The sequence below is a fragment of the Musca domestica genome, unplaced genomic scaffold (assembly GCF_030504385.1).
Source record: "Musca domestica strain aabys unplaced genomic scaffold, Musca_domestica.polishedcontigs.V.1.1 21, whole genome shotgun sequence".
NCBI lineage: Eukaryota > Metazoa > Arthropoda > Insecta > Diptera > Muscidae > Musca > Musca domestica.
Window position 1 is genome coordinate 12354273 of NW_026712258.1, and position 13537 is coordinate 12367809.

Below are 13537 nucleotides of genomic sequence, written 5' to 3' on the forward strand. Positions count from 1 at the left end.
TCCAAAGCATCTTTGAAGGATTATCTAAACAGAGATTAGTGTAATATTTACTTTGTTCCGGAACTTGAACAATTAAAAGATGTTACTACAACAACTGATTTTTCCCTTAAATATAACGAGAAATAATAGTACAAACATGGTAGAATAAAGAAGGTAAAGTCATTTCAAACAAGCATTCCGATCTTTGCATTTTCTGTAACTGAGCTTGTCAAATATAATCTGTCACAACAAAAACAAGAGTTGTTTATTTACATTTATAAACCATTCAAATATGCAATCAATTTTGTGGTATGAAATATTTGTGGCAAATATTCAGTGTGGTTAAAGGTATTACGTAGTCGGCTCCATCCATGATTAGTCCAATATGTGTTCCATAAATTAAAATTTCACCGAAGGTGGGCCTTTTTATCATGATTAAAACAACATACATTTTGTAGGGAGAAACCTTCCTGTGGCATGGGGTCCAGAAGATTCCCAAATTGCAGTCTTTTCTTCATTATTTCTAAACTTTGATTCGCGTAGCCTTTTTTGAACATACCGTAGCGGAAAACAACTCAAGGACAGAAGGGCAGCAAACTAAACGATTATTATGTTGAAAAATAAAAAAAATCCAGAGAGAAGATTTCAAGTCTCTTTCGAAGGACGGATACTTAAAAAGAGTATATTGGTTACATAAGTTGATATATATTGACTAACCGTTTCAAAATAAATTCTAATATTTGCACCAATTTAGATGTCAGATGTGAAAAGGAACAATATCCACCCAATTCTTTCAGTACCTCCAATTGTCTTTAAATTTCGTGCATCCCAATGTTTCTACCAACGAAATATCGGATATGAAGAACGTATATAACGGACCACTCCTGCTGGTACCTTCTCCACAGGTTAAACTTTTGCATAACAATGGCTACTATAAAACGCAAATTGAACGGCACACCCTAAAATTTCCACCAATACAGGATCTAGTGTGGTCCTTCTTGTTCCTCTCCCAACATTTTAAATAATCATATAAAATAAGGAAAGGGAGTTATCTTCCAATTTTACATTCCAATATTTCTGCCAAAATGAGATCTGGTATGAAGAACGGATCACTTCTTCTGGTACATCTACCACATCGGGTAAAAATATTGTAAAACCAAAAACATCACAAAATAGAAAAAATTTCTTGTCAAACTTTTCACATCTCATTCGTCTGCATACACAATATCTGATGTAAAGATGGGATGCAGCTCCGTTTGGAAAATTGGACGATGCCTGCCCCAATAATTATAAGAGTCACATGCTTGAGACCATCATCTACGGCCCTTTTCGGATGTGGGAACAATAAAAAATCATTCCGGCCAAAATTGATTTTTTGCAAAGAAAACATTTTTCTCATATTTTAGAATTCAAATTCAAAATCATTTTGAAATTTTAAATATATTATTGCATGACTTTACCTTCTTCATTCTACCATGAGCACAAATTAGTATTAATTTGCAAGATTGATGCACAGACCAATTGTTAACCAACATACAAATGACACACTTCCCCGCTTAATGCAAACAAAGCACATCTCATGGCAACCCTTACAAAACATACAGCATTCTCAATACTCACTGAAAACAAGAAAATCGAAGAGAGATTTATACAACGTGTTAGTGCGCCAGACGGGTGTACACAACTTGCAAGGGGGTAAGATGTACACAAATCATATGTACGGATGTCGGTGTGTCACCAACAGAAGCCTTTGGTAATGGACAGACCTTTAAGATATTTTCGTTGTAGGTATTTCTACTTTTGCACTTTACACAGAATTACTTACACACTTGCCGAGAAGGTTTTTGGCACTTACTTTACGTCACACTCACGCGATTTTCTGAATAAAATTGTTTTTGTTTTTTCCCCAAAAAGTAACAACAATCAAAACAAAATAATTCGCGCCCAATTTTTTTTTGTTTCATAAACAAACCGGCAAACGTAATTTTGTGAAATTATGACGTACGATTAGCGTGTCCAACGGCGAAGGCAAAAGAAAAAACTAAAAAACAAAACCGCTGCCAGAACGTATTTAAAGGCGCAAAGGTTTCACCACAACTGACGTGAACTTTCAGGGCAAACAGTGGGAACTTTCGTTGGTGCGGATGGTTGGTCGCTTGGTTGGTGTGAGTAAATTTGCTGGCAGCTTGTTTGGATGAATGGACGCAAGAGCCAATCTACCTTCTAATTGTTGTTGGATTTTGTGGCGCTCAATCAGCTGTTGTTAAATCGTCTCTGCTGCCGGTTTTTTTATTTGTGAAGAAATCGATTTTGTTATTGCTTCTTTCTTTGCAAGTGAGCGAGCGCGTGCTTTTGTACCGGTGAATTCATTGAGTTGCTGTGTTTGCACAGTGTTTTTATCGTAGCAATCATGTGTTTAGAATTGTTTAATAAATACACATTTGACAACATGCCGCACATTTACACAGTCTAAAATTTCAGTACTTTTCAATTTGTTTCTTAAAATTTCACAATTTATGGCATACAATTGTCTGGTTTTTTACATTAATTCTGGATATTGTTAGCTAAAGTATAATGCGTAAAAATGTTCAAATGTACATGAAATTCACACTAAATTACAACAGAACTAAAAACTACCAAAACGTTCAGTTGTTACAAAATACTTTCCACAGATCGTATTTTACCCTCCTCCATCCTAGGGAGGGTATATTTGCTTTGACATTCCGTTTGTAACTCCTCAAAATATTCATAATAGACCCTACAAAGTATATATATATATATAAATTCTAAGACGATCTAGCGTTGTCTGTCTGTCGTAATCACGCTATTTTTCGAACGAATTGAGATAGAATTCATAGTTTACCATTAGGCAGGTTAAGTCCGTAAATGGGCCATGTCTTTCCACGTTTTCGTATAGCTCCCATATAACGGTACCTCCCGATATTCGGTATTTTCATGATTTTAACGACATTATTCAATGGATTCGTTTTAAATTTCGTATTGGAAGATCTTAATCGGTACTACAATTTATAGCAAAAAATGCCTATACAGGCCAACGCCTTCGTATAGCACCCATATGACGGAACCTCCCGATAGTCGGTATTTTGATGATTTCAGCAACATTATTCACCGGAATTGTAACAAATATCGTATTTAAAATTCGCAATGGGTATTACAGCCTATGACAAAAAATTCATATACAGGCTCATGTTTTCGTATATCCTCCACATAACGGTACTCCCTGATATTCGATATTTTAATGATTTCAGCGACATTATTTACTGGAACTTTTACAAATTTGGTATTTGAAGTTGGTAATGAGTACTACAGCATATGACAAAAAATTTCGTAAGCAGGTTCATATAACGGTTTTCAATTAAGTGGTTATTTTCGGAATTTTGTTTTTTTTTTTTAATTTTCAAGTTGCTTCCAAATGGTGGAGAGTGTTAAAATTTCGGCCCGGCCGAACTTAGCTACTTTTTTACTTGTTTTCATTCATTTTTCCAAAAACCATCTAAAACCGTTATTTCGACTAATAAAAAGAACAATGTAATCGAAGAAAATAATAAGAATGTTATACCAGAAATTATGAATCGGAATAAATCAAAAAGTGACAGCACATATGTAAAACACATCCCATCTGATAGCGGCTAAACCTAAACCACATAGTGGTAAGGGTATTATGTCTTTGTGCTTTTGTTTGTAACATGGAGAAGGAAACGTGATAGACCCATAGTTCCTTTTGGTAATCAGCATAGAATCACATTTTGAGTCGATTTATGCATGTCCGTCCGTCCGTCCGTCTTTCCATGTATTTTTGTAAACAAAATGCAGGTCGCATTTATTATTCGATTGAGATGAAATTTTGCACAAGTCATTTGTTTGGCCCAAGGACGAACGAACCCTATTGAAATTGGAGATAATCGTTCAAAATTTAGATACAGCTCCCATATATATATATTCGTCCGATTTGCATTTCTTGTGCACCAAACATGTAATATCAGCACAAATAGTATGGAATTTTGCACATACAATCAAATTAGGCCTAAAAAAAGTGTTCCAAATTTGATAGCTATATATGGGAGCTATGTAATTCTCAACCGATTTTTTATTTTTGTCATCCGCAGCCGTAATATGCACTCTGGAACAACAATATTTGGGGAAATAACCTTGCTATATTTTATCCAGATCGGGACAGATTTGGATATAGCTCCCATATATAACTTCGTCCGATTTGCTTTTTATTGTGCACCAAACGTCTACTATTAGACCAAATTGAATGGAATTTGGCACTTACGACCGAATTTAGTCTAGAAGCTAGTGTCAAATTTCGCGAAGATCGGTTCAGATATAGCTATATCTCCCATATATACTGTTCATCCGATTTATTATATTTGTTACCCACAGCCGCAATATGCACTTCGTAACAACGATATTCAGGGACATATATCAAATACAGCTCAGAAATATATACGCCAAATTTTAACGAGGTCGGTTTAGATTTGGATACAGCTGCCATATATATCATTATCCGATTTTAAGTCAATCGTGCCCCAAATGGGCACTACAAGCCCCAATTGAAAAAATACAAATTCTTCGACAAATTAAGTCCTTTGAACTTAAATTGTAATTATAATCATAGCTTGTATGATTTAATTATCCCAAAAAAACTTTTAATTGTTATGTGAAGCTCTACTAAATATGCAAAGTGGTGTAGGGTATCATAAAGACTTTCTTTACTGGTTTGTAATTGTATTATGGCGGAATCAAAAAGAGGAGTGTTTCCGACTTCGAAAAATCCAGCACATTATTAATTCACATAGTTAATTTTGAATATGAAACTTACGCATAATAATTTTTTTCTATATGTGCACAATTATGTTTGTGTACGACAACTTTGTTCTATTTTTAGTCCATTCAGACGTAACACTGTGCATCATTTGTTCATATTTCAAGGTCGCCGATTAATTTGAGAATACATTTTGGAACTGTTGTTATGTTCTTTGCCGGCTATAATATATTTTTTATGCTTCGGAAATAATGTTCAGTGTCATTTGCGATAAGAATTGGGTGTTCTCCCTCTCTCTCTCTGTGTCTGTCTTCCTCTGCAATATATAAAATACTCATTGCTAAAAAATGCACATGTGAAACAAATAGAAATTTATTTATTAGTTTACACTATTTCCCGCAAAAAATTATAGGAAGTCAAAAACCTTCTATGTGTCTCCAACTCACTTATGGAGGGTATACTAAGTTCGTCATTCCGTGTGTAACTCATCGAAATAATTATTTTAGACCTATAAAAGTAGATATATTCTTGATCAGCATAAAATTCTAAGACGTTTGTAAAATTCTAAGACTTCTGTTGTAATCATATACGGACAGAGCTAAATTGTCTTAGAATTAAGAGTCAAAACGATTTAAGATATAAAGCTAAAATTTTGCACAGATCAGTCTTTTGTCTACAGGCAGGTCAAGTTCGAAGATGGGCTACATCGGTCCACGATATCGTATAGCCCCCATGCAACAGTACCTCCCGATATTCTGTATGGTGATGATTTTAGCGATATGTTTAATCGGAATTGTTTCAAATTTCGTATATGAAGATCTTAGTGGGCACTACAATCTATGATATAACAGTATCTCCAGATATTCGGTATTTTGAGAATTGTCTATGTTGGTCCACAATATCGTATATCCCCAATATAACGGTACCACCAGATATTCGGTATTTTGATGATTGTAGCCAAATTGTTCAATGGAATTGTCTGAAAATTCACACAAAGATTTCCTTCTGAGTAATTCAACACCTGGAAAAGAACTTTCTATATAGGTTCACAATATCGTATATTCCCCATGTAACAGTACCTCTCGGTATTCGGTATTTTGGTAATTTTAGCGAGATTTTTGATCGGAATTGTTTCAAAATTCACATTTGAAGTTCTTAGTAGGTACTATCATCTATGACTAAAAATTACTCATGCAGGTCCATGTCTTCTTATAGCCCCCATATAACGGTACCTCCCGATATTAGGTATTTTAATGATTGTAGCCACATTTTTCAATGGAATTGTCTGAAAATCCACACAAAGAGTTCCTTTTGAGTAATTTACACTGGTCCACGATTTCGTATATCCCCTAAATAACAGTACCTCGCGATATTTAGTATTTTGATAATTTTAGTCACATTTTTGAATGGAATTGTCTGAAAATCCGCACAAGGACTTCTTTCTGAGTAATTGCTCCCTCGAATATAACTGTCTAAATAATTTCACGATGTCGCATACGCCCATACGACAGGTCCCCCCATATTCGGTATTTAGATGATATTAGGGACAATATTGAATTTCGTATTTGAAGTTCCTAATACATTCTACAGCTTGTGACAGAAAGTTGTCCTGCATACGTCGTCCAGATCTTCGTATAGCCCCGATATAACGTTACCTCCCTATATTCGGTATTTTGATGATTTTAGCTACATTATTCAACGGATTTAAGTTTTGAATGTTGTAATGGCTTATGACAAACGTTGCTTATAAAAGACCACGTCTTCGTATAGACCCCAATATTACGGCTATATTGGGTATTTTAACAGAATTTTTAACGGATTTTATTTTAATTTTTTTTTTTTTTTTTTTTTTTGGGAAAATTTCCAAATTGTGAAAGGTATTCAAAGTACGTCAAGTCCGAACTGACAGCTTTTTTACTTGTTTTGAATTCACCTCCTGTGTGACCTTATTAAATAGGTCTTAACGACCTTCGTTTATTAAAAAAATTATGAGTAACTAAAAAATTGTTTTTATCGATAATTATTTTAATTAATTTGGTCGATAAATAATTAAAGAAGAACCACACTGCTGAGCCAAAAAGTGAGCAAAAATACCAATACATCTTTAAACTAAATTATTGTCGTCGCGCTTATGTAAAATGAGATAAGTGGTAATTTGGAAGATATTATGGAGGACAACCTAATCTTTGATTTGTTTATATTCAACTCATATATAATCTGCCTAATGTGCTATATTTTGAAATTTGGTTTTTAACAATCATTCTTAAAAACAAACAAATTATGGAAAGTTTTAATTTTAATTGAATATATTAAATTTTAATTTAAAAGAACAGTGTGGCTTGTTTGTTCGGGATACCGTAGTATTTTGTTGTTGCAAAATGGTCTGGCTTTATCCCTTTATTGTTGTTTTCATAAAAACAACGTTTGTTTATTTGTGGAGAACGGTTGTAAGATTTAGAAGACTTTCCAAGAGAATTTTAGTTTTATTTAATTCTTTGGTTCCTCTTCTATTGAACTTACGATTTCGTCACTTGGGTAAAAAAATGTTTTTTGTCATAGAAGTTATTTTTAAAATAACTTCTGGGGAGAATATCCCAGACAAAAACAAGGGAACTGATGAGGATTGGTGGCTCTTTCCGAAACCTAGGTCTTCCCTGCCTTACCCCCTGGTAAACATTACCATCGTTCTCCACTAATAAACAAACGTTGTTTTTATAAAAACAACAATAAAGGGATAAAGCCAGACCATTTTGCAACAACAAAATTTTAATTTAAATTTATTTGAAAAATGTTTTTTATTAATTTTATTTTTTAAAAACAAATAACACCATTATGGAAAGTTTTCAAGTCAAAGTTATTTAAGTCATTATATTGGCAATATGCATATTAAATTTTAAACCGAGAAAAAAAAACGAAGTGTTTAGGAATGTTGTTTTGCTTTATTTAGAATTCAGAATTTATGTACCATTGCCTTTTGGTTACGATGAGTATAAGATCACAATTGGACAAACTTGTCGAAATTCTTAAAAGCAAAATTGATGCACATGCGATTTTGTTAATAAATAATAATAATTTTAAAAACAGATGTGCACGCCAAAATTGCACAGATACAATTATTTGCGATTTTTAAATTGAAATGTAGATTATGCATTGCAAATCAAGTGAAGCTCAAATGTCAACAGCCAAATTTGTGACAGAAAATTTCGTTTTTGTTTTGATATTTTAGTTATGTCTCATGGTAGAATTTATTTAGAAATCATTAATAGCCAATCTTATGCCAGCTTACATTAAAGCTTTTTGCAGGGTTAACCTACTTCGAGAGGATTTATTTGAAGTATAAGTAATGGATATGACAATTTTAATCCGAATTCAGTGGGTTAACCCATTTGTATGTAAACGTACTGTTATTCCTTCTAAAATATGGAATAAAATATCCTTCATTTTATATATTATTTGGTGAAAAATGTAAAACCTCAAGCTAGTCATCAAGGGGGTTTTTGAGTCCTTCTTCAAAATATGCCTTAAACCTCCCTGTACAGGGTGAGATAAAAAAACTGCAATAAAGTCAAACGTCATAATTTTTACATTTTTTATTTTTATTGAATAAAAACAAAAAATGTCGGAAATAGCATCAAATTTTAGAATAAGTTTAGATTTGTTCGAATTGGTCACCTTTGGCCCGAATTATGACCTTCAAACTGCAAATGAAACGTTAACGCTGCACGAATGTTGCTATGCAGTATTTTGGCCCATTCCCGGCGAAGCGCTTGCTTGAGGTGATCGACACTTTGGTATTTTTAAGTGCCAACTTTGCTTTCCAAAATACTCCAGACACAGTAGTCCAACGGATTGGTATCGAGAGATTTTGGTGGCCATTGTGGCCAAGGACTGCGACTTAAATGTTTGCTTGCCCAAGGCTTTAATATACCCTCCAAAATATTTTCGCGATAATATTCGGCAATTATTCTGATGCCCCAGTCGATTAATACGAGCGGAGAGCGACCATCGGCTGTTATTGCGACCCACACCATCACCATGACCGGTTGTTTCCAACCGCAGGTGCACATTTTCAGCTGACCCCTTTGGCAAGTAAACATGATCATTTTGTTTGTTTACAAACTGCTGGACAACTGTGGCGAATGTTTTTTCATCGGAGAAAAGCAAATTGAGCAGTCCACATTTTCGGCCAAGCAAAGCAACTCTTTAGCTTTTTTGAGTCCATTTTCTTTCTGTTGCGGTGTAAGTTCTTGCACTTTTTGGAATTTAAATGGCTTTATGCCAAGATCATTTTTCAATATTTGTCGAATGGAATATTGCGATATGTTCAGCTTACGAGCTATTTTTTGGCCACTGCGACGCGGGTTACGATCAAGTCGTCCATTCCTTCACGTCGGGCTACACGACCAGTATCACGGTAACGAGCGATGGTATGAGACACAAAAGATTTATTCACATTTAAATGGTGGAGTGCTCTAACGATAACCACTTGTGATTTTCCAGCTAAATATAAAGAAATCACGATATCACGCTTGAATTCCATGACGAATAACGGGTTTTCTGGAAAATTCTCACCAAAATGTGCGCTTGTTAACAATATAATAAGCTGTCACTGGAGTAATTTCAGTAGCTGTCGGACGAGTGGCTTAGAAATGTCAGCAGTCTGAAGTTGGTTACAGTTTTTTCATCTCTCCCTGTATACCTAAAATCGATGGATACCAAGGAATCTTAATCCTAATATTTTAAAAAAAAATGTGGAAAAGGGGGAACTTGCCTCCCTACATTAGGTAACTTTCCGATGCAAAGAACTTTCCGGAAAGAATAATAGAAAAATGTTTATCTTTTACAACAAAAAGTCGTCAAAATCTTAAATTATGAAGTTTACCCAGGAGGATACTAGTAAAACTATTGCACAATGGACCCACACCCAATTTTCCTATCCAAAACTATTGCAATGTCTCAATATGTAAACCCTAGAAACAAAAAGTGACCTTAATATCAAATTTCGAAATTGTAGCTCTAACCCTTCAGCCAATGCCAAATGTTGCAACATTTAGTACGCATATCCCATCTTTCCGTCCTAGACAACAACTGTGATCGAAATTTAGCACTTTTCTTAAAATTATAGTACACAGTGCCACCTGATCTCTACATACCAACTAACTGAGACCTCTATATCAAATTTCGGGATTCCAGCTCTATTCATTCACTGAATACTAAATTTAGTAACATTTAGTACTTTCCGTACAATTTTAATACTCATTTGCAAAGCCGTTACATATCTCAAACCTAGACACGAACAGTTATCACAATATAACATTTCACGGTTATAGCTCTATTCCTCCACTGAATACATTTAGTACTTTTCCTACAATTATAGTTCACATTTTCAAAATCACATCCATACATCAAATTCAGATACCAACAGAAACCTCAATATCAAATCTCGGGATTCCTACTCTCTTCTTTCGCCCATTACCGTTTAGTACAATTATAGTACATATATGCAAACCAGCTCCTGCTCTCAACCACAGACACCAACAGTGACATCCATATCGAATTTCACTTCACCTAATATTAAATTTAGTAACATTTAGTACGCATATCCAAAAAAATATACATTTATACATCCTAGACACCAACAGTGATCCAAATTTAGTACTTTTCGAACAATTAAAGTACACATTTCCAAATCCACTTTCATATCTCCATTCCAGATACCAACAAAACCTCAATATCAACTTTGAGAATCCCAGCCCTTTCCCTTCATTAAAAATCAAATTTAGTACCATTTAGTAATTTTCGTACAGATATAGGACGCATTTTCAAACCACCGCCAAATCTCAAACATAGATACCACCAGTTATCTAAATATTTAATTTGAGGATTCCAGGCATATCCCTTTACCAAATACTAAATGTAGTACTATTTAGTATTTTTCGTGCACATGTAGGACATATTTCCAGAAGCACCTCTTTATCAGAAATCTACCACAATCAGGGACCCCAATACAAAATTTCAAAATTCCAGTTTCATCCGATCAACTTAAACCAAACTATTCCAAATTAAGAACCATTTAGTACAATTCGTACACTTATTACTTATAACAAACTTACTTTCCAACATTGATTCTCATACCAAATTTCAATTTTTTTGTTCTATACGTTCATATAATACCAAATGGTACCATTTGGAAGTTTAGTATCACTTTAGAACTTTTCATAATCTTAAAGTTCGAATTTTCAAAAAATCCTTTAGTACATCTATCCTACACTCCATCAATCACTCCCATTCCATGTTTATAACATATGACGTTTGTTCAGTACAAAGAATATTTTTTTGTACATGTTAGTACTTTTTTAGTACGAATTTCCAAAAAAACAGTCTTATCACACGCATACGCACCAAGACTGAACCTCGTGCAGGATTTCAAGATTCTAGCTTTAGTCATATCGCTCAAGCACAATTGTCAATACGGTCTTGGCTATAGATGCGGTTAGAATATCTGACTTCATTGAAATCAACACGTGGTCGGTGCTCATGCGTATTATTGCGGAGGATTATATGAGGATTTAAAAATAAGTGGGGCCTTATTTTTAACTTATTTTAAGGGAGACCTTCAAATAGAAAATTTTGTAGGGAAAGAAGTCTATTTCATATTTTGATATAATCTAGGCCACCAACTAAGCTTATTTACAGGACTTCGTTGTTAATATTGTAGTATGTAGAATTATAGCATACGAATTTATTTAAAAAGGGTTATAGTAACTAGATTCTTCAAATGGATTTAAAAATGTGATGTTGCAGAAGCTCAATTCAGATTCATACAAAAGAAAATATTAAGATTCGTGTTGTTCTTTTTGAAGCTATGCATTTTTATTGCATACTTTAAGGCATATATCATATTTAGATACAGTAAATAGGCATTTTTAACCAAAATCAAAGATTTTAAATAAGATAGTCAAAACGCTTTAAAATTGACAATTCATGAATATGAACAGTTTTCGAGGAATTCCTAATTATTGATAGGAAATGGTTTTATAAACAAACAAACAATGTGCAGTTTTTGTTGTTCAATGATAAAATGTTATCAATAAAACCTTGTTATCAGCAGAACAGGCCTCTTATGATAGGGGCAATTATTTTTTTCAATGAAGTGGCGAAAACACTTGAGCTATTCTACAAAACCAACTGGCATGAGGGAAAGAGTGGTGTGAACAGTACCTCTTATCGCAAAAACATAATTAAATTAGATGATGTGAATGTTTTAATCGTTGCTCATACAGTAGTAGCTTGAGTGAAATGTCAATCAAGAAGCTCGTGGAAGTAAAAGTTAATTCATTTATTTAGAAACTAAACGCCTATAAAGTTTTGTGTAGTCCGATGAATTATGTCTGTGGGAAGAGGTTTAGCACAGTGGTTACGTTTCAAAATATCGAATACTTTTTCAAAAATATCGAATATCTGGAGATACCGTTATATGGGGTCATATGAAAACGGGGACACATATAAACAATGTTTCGCTGCAGGAAGCCTAAGCAACCTCAGAATACCGAATTTTTAAAAAATTCTTTGCAAAATGGTCAAATGGGCTTACACGGTTCATTAATGAACCTGACCCAACTACTGGCAAAATAGATATATCTACAGGGTGAGATGAAAAACCAGCAACCAACTTCAGAATGCTGTCATTTCTAAGACACTCGTCCGACAGCTGTTCAAATTATTCCAGTGACAGCTCATTATATTGTTTACAAGCGTATAAATGCATTTTGGTGAGAATTTTCCAGAAAAAAAAAATTATTCGTGATGGAATTAAAGCGTGATAGTGAGATTTCTTTATATTTGGCTGGAAAACCAGAAGTGGCTATCGTTAGAGCACTCCAGCATTTAAATGTGAATAGATCTTTTGTGTCTCGTACCATCGCTCGTTACCGTAGCGTAGCCGGACGTCAAGGAAGTGAACGGAAGAAAACAGCAACATCAGCAGATATGGTTCGAAAAGTAAAGAAGCGACCTGATCGAAACCCGCGTCGCAGGGGCCGAAAAATGGCTCGTGAGCCGCAACAGAAAGAAAATAGACTCAAAAAAGCTAAAGAGTTGCTTCGCTTGGCCGAAAGTGGTGAACTGCCAAATTTGGTTTTCTCCGATGAGAAAACATTCGTTGTCCAGCAGTTTGTAAACAAACAAAATTATCGTGTTTACTTGCCAAAGAGGTCAGCTGAAAATGTGCACCTTCGGTTGGCCATCAGAACCCAAGCGCCGGCCATGGTGATGGTGTGGGCCGCCATAACAACCGATTGTCGCTCTCCGCTCGTATTAATCGACCGTGGCATCAGAATAAAAGCCGAATATTATCGCGAAAATATTCTGAAGGGTGTATTAAAGCCTTGGACACGCAAACATTTTGGCCGCAGACCTTGAACATTCCAACAGGACTCAGCACCAAAATCCGTTGGACTATTGTGTCTGGAGTGTTTTGGAAAGCAAGGTTGGCACTAAAAAATACCAAAGTGTCGATCACCTCAAGCAAGCGCTTCGCCGCGAACGGACCAAAATACGGCAGACCACCATTTGGGCAGCGCGTGACGGTTTCATTGGCCGTTTGAAGGCCATAACTAGTGCCAAAGGTGACCAATTCGAACAAATCTAAACTTATTCTAAAATTTGATGCTATTTCCGATATTTTTTGCTTTCATTCAAAAAAATTTATAAAAAAATGTAAGGTGTATGGCGTTTGACTTTCTTGCAGTTTTTTTATCTCACCCAGTA

At 34.7% G+C, this 13537-nt stretch overlaps 1 protein-coding gene across 1 annotated transcript in view; it reads right to left on the minus strand.

Annotated features, from left to right (window-relative positions):
- Nucleotides 1-2023, minus strand: part of LOC101900523 (nicotinamidase) — a 68070-nt gene extending 66047 nt beyond the window's left edge. The window contains exon 1 of the mRNA XM_059122761.1: nucleotides 1805-2023. The gene's annotated coding sequence lies outside the window, so the exon portion shown is untranslated. The remainder of the gene's footprint in view (nucleotides 1-1804) is intronic.
- Between the last annotated feature and the right edge of the window lie 11514 nt (nucleotides 2024-13537).